The sequence below is a fragment of the Heterocephalus glaber genome, unplaced genomic scaffold (genome assembly GCF_053883595.1).
Source record: "Heterocephalus glaber isolate CG9 unplaced genomic scaffold, H.glaber_assembly_v1.0 deba00001497, whole genome shotgun sequence".
NCBI classification, from domain to species: Eukaryota; Metazoa; Chordata; class Mammalia; order Rodentia; family Bathyergidae; genus Heterocephalus; species Heterocephalus glaber.
Window position 1 is genome coordinate 53,001,876 of NW_028258320.1, and position 7,342 is coordinate 53,009,217.

The 7,342-nt window shown below is 41.5% G+C and overlaps 1 pseudogene; it reads right to left on the reverse strand.

The window, feature by feature from the left end:
- Window positions 1–320: 320 nt before the first annotated feature.
- LOC101710136 (unconventional myosin-Ib-like) lies at window positions 321–3,753 on the reverse strand (annotated as a pseudogene).
- Window positions 3,754–7,342: the final 3,589 nt, after the last annotated feature.

Genomic DNA, 7,342 nt, shown 5'->3' on the forward strand with positions numbered 1-7,342 from the left:
ATTTGGAAGATGAGTATAGCTCAAAGGCAAGTGTATTCAAACAGCCAGAGCATGATGCCATAAAATCCTGCACATGAACAAAGATCTACTTAGGTACAAGATAGGCAGAGCATGAATAGTCCATTCATACAGATTCTGCAGTCAGTCTTCAACAAACTACACTTACCATGTTTTGGTACAGTATCAAAGAAGACTCATCTCTAGCTGAAAAGGCTTATAATACTCCTTTTTCTAGCCACATACTATACCTATGGGAAGCTGCATTTTCTTAAAAAATTACAGCCAATGTAATGATAAAAGATTGAATACAAAACCAGTTATGAGACCATAACTGTCCTCTATTAAATCAGAAATTAGAGATTTACACATTTTTTAAAAAAATAAAAAATACTTTTATTCTGCCAAGAGACCCTAACAGATAGTCTTTGGAAATAACCAAACATACAAGGAACCCCAAACAAAACAAAACCCAATTGCACTGCTACAGAGAGCCAGTCCATGAGGCGTCAGTTAGGGGATGGCGACTTCCAGCAGGTGGCTGTTTTTTTGTTTCCAGGTGGGGACACTCCTGTTTTTCTGATTGCCCTGAATAAACTTCACACATACTTTGTCTTGTCTGAACTGCACCAGGAACTCATCAGAAATTTCGATATTGAGCTTCTGCTTGCTTTGGCTGATATGTATGATATGTATGATATAGCTTGGTGGCCATTTCAATCAGATGGTCACTGCTGAAGAGAAAGTCTCCTTTGCTAGCTGCTTCGGAGCCCTCCTTGAGGTGCACATAGAAGAAGTAATCATTCTGTGAGCTCATGGACACCTTGGTCAGGTCCACCAGCGGCACCTCTGACTTGATCTGTCCAGATTTTTGGTCCGCAAGGAGGAAATTATTATTTGTTAAGAGGAAAACCCAAGAGGTACTCTTCCCATTTGCATGGTTAATTTTGTTCACAACGTCAACTATGATGACCTTTTCTTCAATGGCATCTTTGAGTTTCTTATACTTAGGGTTCTTGTTGATTTCCAGGTAAGCTCCTTGGACTGGTTGCCCAACACTAGATGAGTATAAAGTCTTCTTGTCCTTGAAGAGTTCACTGCTTTGAGTTTTTCTTCATAAATAAGTTTCAGCTAGTCTGTGAATTGGTCCCTATATTTTTTACACCTCTACAAGTGGAAAATCCTTTTCAGCTCCTTGTGAGTTGAATCCAAGTATAGGTAAGGTCTTGATGACCAATTCTTGTCTATTGGCGATAAGGAAGGCATCTTATTTTTCATTTCCAAGAAGTATTTCTGTACAATTCTCTGCAGAGTAAACTCATAGATTTTCTTTCCAGCGTTAGCTCTAAAGAATTTCCTGTACTCCCTATGCACCTTCAGTCCAAGCCAGCAAGCCCAAATGACAGCCACCGCATGCTTACACCTAGCCTCCTCCTTCAAGCGTTTCAATTCCCTTTGAGCCTGGGTCCCATGCCAGTATGTGGTGATGGTGGTGGCTGCCTCCTCGAAGTGCTTCTATACTTGATCTTAGGCAAAAGGCCGAGAAGCGATTCCTTGCAGTGCTTCTGATGCTTCAATTTCCTGCAGGATTTTCTGAGCCTTCCAACCCCAGATATAGGACTGAATTACCGAGGCAGAAGACTTTTATCTGTTGATACCACTTTTGTTGCTCATATCTCCGGTACCAGGTGGCAATCACAATTTGGCTTTTCTTCATCAGTAGGAAGTGTGTGTAGCACTTCCACCCTCCATAAATCTTCTGAATGAGCATGGCCAGGGCCTCCAGGTGATGCTTTCTCAGTTCTCCTAAGGTGAATAATGTTCTTGGGTTTTGGATAAATATCTTTGATCTGCCAAAGGAATATTATTCCACGGGAATTTCCAATTCATTAAACAAAACCTCCACACCAGACCTTGCTGGTCCCTTCCAATGGGGCCACGACTGTTTGCAAAGCATCTTATATCTTTCTAGGCAAGGTTCATAGGCCTGCCTGAAGGCATAGCCTGCCTGCCTCACCCACACATTCTCCAGGAGGACCCAGGTAGCAGCACACCAGGCCCTCATTGAAGACGTGTGCTACCTTTTTATCATTCGGCTTGATACACGTGACACAGTTCGGGTTCTTGGTCTGTAGGTTTTTCATCAAGGTGGCCTTGAATTGTGACCCTGACGTCGGGGGCCTTTTCAGGTTGATCTTGGCAGGGTTCCCTTCAGGGAACAAAGACTTGATGAGGACGTGGCTGGCCTTCCACATGGACTGGGACAGGTCTCGGTAGAGCAGGTCTTGGTTCTTGTCCACAAATCCTTCCACCTGGTACAGCACCTTGCCTGCATAGTGTGGATGTGGAAGCAGCTGTGGGGCAGTGATATGTTGTTGAGGAACCATGAGCACCTGCTCATCCTGCTCTTGAAGCGCTGGTGGGAGGCACACAACTGGTTCAGCTTCTCTAGGAAGGTCATGTCAGTGACCGTGCCTGGCCTGAGGCACTCTTCATCCAGCATGGCCAGGATTCTGTTGGTGTTGTTTTCTATTAGGTCACAAATGATAGCATTATTGAAGTAGTCAATGTGAGTCCATTCTATGTCCTCTAGTATGTACTCTTCCTGCTCTTCTTTAAGAGTAATCTCAATGAAGATTTGTTGCAGCTTCTCATTATAATAATAATGAACTGCTCAAAGTTGTTGTCCTCAAAAATTTCAAAGCCATAAAGGTCCAAAACACCCATGACTCTATTTCTTACTTTTGTTTGTGTCTTAATGCTTTTGTTGATTTGATTTACCAACCACGTGAACAACCTGCAGTAAGGTTTTTATCCAGAGCATCTCGAGCATAATAAGCCTGAGCCACATTCAGGGTCATTGAAACTTTCTCCTGCTTGGCTTCCACTGTTCAGAAACTGAATGCCCATTCCAGAATGGACTGATCAATGCCAGTCAACTCACAAATTTCTTTTAGCTCATTTTTATCTTTGATTTTGCTTTCATCTAAGCTATTCACTCACGATTTGGGCTTGAACTTGATGTTACCCAGTTTCAACACTGCTGCCACCACCACCAAGACGGACTCAGCTTTGTGGTCCATGAAGCCCAGAACCTGCACGGTGTTCCTAACAGTTCTGAAATTGTCCATGTCGTTGACTGCATTAACTTTGGCTGAGTTCAGACTCAGGTAAGTGTATCTGCTGAAATCCTGTTCCAGTGTAAGTTTGTGGAGGAGCTCTTCAGAGGCACTGGAGAGCAGCTGATAGAACACGTGGAAGTTCCTTTCTCCTCTTGGCTGCTTAACCACCCACAATTTCACTAAAAGATAGTTACTTATCACACCTCCAAGTGGATCACCTTTAAAGTCAAGTTCAATATCCATATATTTGCCAAATCTAGAAGAGCTGTCATTCCTTACAGTTTTGGCATTTCTAAGAGCTTCCAGGACTGGGTTGGACTGCAAGAGCTGCTCTTTGACTTGGTTGACTTCTGCTCCTTTTCCACCAACAGCTGCCACATAGGACATAAGCAGCTTGCTGGCCTCTGTTTTTCCTGCTCCACTCTCCCCAGTGATGAGACTACACTGGTCTTTATCTTGATCTCAGAGGGATCTGTAGGCCTCGTCTGACAGGGCAAAGGTATATCTCACTGTGGTTGAAACGATTCTTGAGGTTGTTGATGGAGGTTTGCTTGAGAGGTTCCAGGAAAACCATGCCTCCGACTCCAATCATGTTGTCCAGAAGTGATGTTTTCACCTCCATTTTTGCCATGGTCTGCAGCAACTTTTCTTCTCCATTGTTTTTTCCACTGATTGAGCCAGCACTTTAGCACTCCATTCATGTGAAAGGGAGAGACAAACATTCATTGTGACAGGGAGAACTCACTAAGTACAACAAATATTTTGCACAAAGATAAGAAGGGGAAAGTAGGTCAATATCCTGTGGGTGGGAAGAGGCGGCTTCAGCTTCCAGCCAGGACTGAACTGCAGGATTCCCACTGCTGGAGTCTCCTCTTATCCACAGCTACTGCTCTGCCCTGGGTGCCTGGGATCCAGAGCACTGGAGGAGAGAGAGAGCTACCTCCCAGACATTTGCAATCTTGAGGGGCAAAGAAAGCTACATGTGTATGTTTTTATATATCATATTCTTTGATAATTTTTATTGATTGGAAAAACCTAGTATAATGAATTTAATGTCAATTTAAATGAATTGATAAGTATTTAAAAAATTTCTCAGCTTTAATTGTGTAAGACAGTCTGTATTGATAGATCCAATCCATATGATAATATCTAAGAGCATGAAGTTTGAGAATTGCTTGAAGGTGGATGGGGGCTGTCTTCAGGCCTGTGATCTGTGTTTCCTATTCTGAGGTAGACCAGAGGCGAGGCAGGTGGGTGTAAATGGTGTAAACTGGTTGTTTAGTGTAAATTCAGAAACAGTTTGACCAAACTTCTATTCTGGAAAGAAGTCCCAGAAATGAAAGCACCTGAGTGGTTTCTCTGAGTTGTGGCTCCTGTGGGCAGCTCTGCCATCCTCTGTCCCACCTATCCCAGATGGCCACACTACATAGTAGGCAGAGCTCTTGCTGGCCATCTGCAGCTGTTTTTATTTCCAGGAGAAATTTTTCTATGCAGCATCTACTAAAGCCCAAATTTTGGCTGAGGTACACATTAGCTAGGAAGGGCTTGTTAAGTGCTTAACCAAGCATCTTAGTTACTTTTTGCATTGCTGAAATAAAATACCCAAGTCCCAAAGTTAAAGGAGGAAAAGCTTATTTTGGCTCACAGTTTGTAGAGGTTTCAGTACATAGTTGGGTGGCTATAAGGCACAGTGGCATGGAAGAGTGGAGTCACAGAGGAGAAGAAATTCTGCTGGGCAGAAGGCAGCATAGCAGCAAAGAGGCAAAGAAGCAACAGCAGCCCTCTTTCTGTCCCTTATATTCCATTCAGGCTACCCACCCTTAGGGCAGGTAGCACTCACTCACAGGGTGGGGTACCCTTAATCCCAGCATCACACAATCTAGAAGCAGCCACCTCTGAACAGCCCCACCCAGGACGACATGAGGTGTTGGAGGACATCTATATACAAGCCATAATAATATCTGGGAAGAGAGAATAAACAAAATATATCTACATTTCTCATTATGAATTACTACCTGTAAAAGCGGAGAACTGTTACTGTTTGGTAAACTCACTTAATGATACAGAAGCTTCCACTGTACACGCTTCATAATACTTACTGTTAAGTTGTTTTCTTTGGCTATTGGTAAACTAATTTTCTATAGCAGTCCATGCCCAGCTTTGGAGATTATATTTTATTTGATGGACACATATGTAAATAATATACTGCATTTACAAGTCGATGTATGATATGTACATACTAAGGAGTAAAACTTATCTACCCATCCCTTAAGCTTGTCTTTCTTGGGTGCAGAGTTGGGTTCTGGACAGGCATGTTGGTGGTCAGGTTAGAGTGAAGGAATCTACAGGGTCTCTAAAACTTGACCTTCACAGTGAAGTCTGACTTAATTCCAGAAATTAGAGAAAAAGTCATTTCACTGTGATGTTGCAGTTCTTGCCACATTAAAGGCTGCAGTGCTTTGGTCTCATTTGAGTTACTCACACTTTGGTTTTGTTGGGTCAGGTTTTTATGTCTACAAAGCATGTCTGGATCTTTCTGGGAAAAACAGACACTTCTTGAGTGGCAGGTGGGGTCTTCAGAAAAGTTTGACTTTGTTTCTGCAAGCTAAGTGAGCACCACTATATTGGTCTAGTGACAAATTACCTACATTTTCAGGTTAAGTCTTTTTATATACCACTGAGGTGCTATGATTTTTAGGCTGTGAGCCCAGGGCCTGTCTATGGTCATGAATTTTTAAGTGAAAATTTCCCCTTGTTGGTTTGATGCTGGCAAGATTCCCTATGGTCTTTGGAGACAGTGGCTGTTAGTTCACACTTAACATGAGGATTATTGGGAATCCTGATTAAGTGTGGGAAGGATGTTTTTTGACAACCCCAAAGCTATACTGTCTTTTGTTTGCAGCTGAATTTTGCCATCTTTTATACATACCCTCATGAGGTCACTGCTGTGGCCCAGATGAAGGATGTTAAGGGCCCAAAGGATCAGAAATCTGTACAAAAAGGCCAAGGCTGAAACCTAGCCTAAGTCCCCTTGGAAGTGAAGTGCAAAACCACAGTGCTTCTACCTGACTATAGTATACACTATAAACTACAAAGTCTGAATAGAGTGGTTTCACAGAATTCTTAGCTCATTACCTGTTTCTCCTTTTTTTTTTTTTGTCTTTTAAGAATTCCTTACTTTCTTGTCAGTTCCTCTGCATTTAAAAGCTGTCCTCAATATATTCCAGCATTTTAAATTGTTTTCAGAAGGAAGGTGATTTAGAGTATCTGATCTGTCATATTGCTGAAAATGGCCCGCACGTTCTCTTTAACTTGGGCCTTTCTTGCTCTTCTCTCTCTCTCCCTCCCTCCCTCCCTCTCTTTTCTTCCTCCCTCCCTTCCTTCCTTTCCTTCTTTTTCTTCCTTCCTTCCTTTTTTCTCTTTCTTAGAGAAGAAATATATCTTGATATTTTTAAAAAAATTAACTTTAATGATTACAATTCATCATTTAATGAATTTTGACAAATGTCTAGATCCGTATGTCACCACTACCAAGGTCAACATAAAGATTACTTCTGTTACTCCCAGAAGTTCTCTCTTGTCCCTTTGCAGTCAATCTCTTCCCCCAATTTCTGAATCCAGGCCACTATCATCTGGTTTACGTCACTGTAGCTTTACTTTGTTCTAGAATGTCATAAAATTGGGGTCAGGTGGTATATATTCTTTTGTGTCAAGCATGCACCACAATTGCAAGATATTTATCCGTGTTGCTACTTTATTAGGAGTTTATTTCTTTTAAGTCATAACCAGTAATCTATCATAAGAGTATACCACAATTACCATTGACTACTAGTTGATTGACATTTTGGTTATTTCAAAATTTTGATCATTATGAATTAAGCTTCTGTAATCATTTGTATACAAATTTTGTTTTTGTACTGGGGATCGAACTCAGGACCTTGTGATTGTGAGGCAGGCGGTGGAACCACTGAGCTAAATCCCTGGTCCCCTGTATACAAGTTTTTGTGTGTCTATATATTTTAATTTCTCTTGGTAAATATCTTGGAGCAAATTGCTGGGTCATATGCTAGTAAATATTTAAATTTGTAAGAAGTTTCTTGAATTAATTTAAAAGTGGCTGTACCATTTTACATACTTTCACATGAGGGTTTTGGTTGTTTGAACTTCTTGTCAACAGTATTCTCATTTAAAAAATTTTTTAGGTCTTTTAGTATGTGAACTCA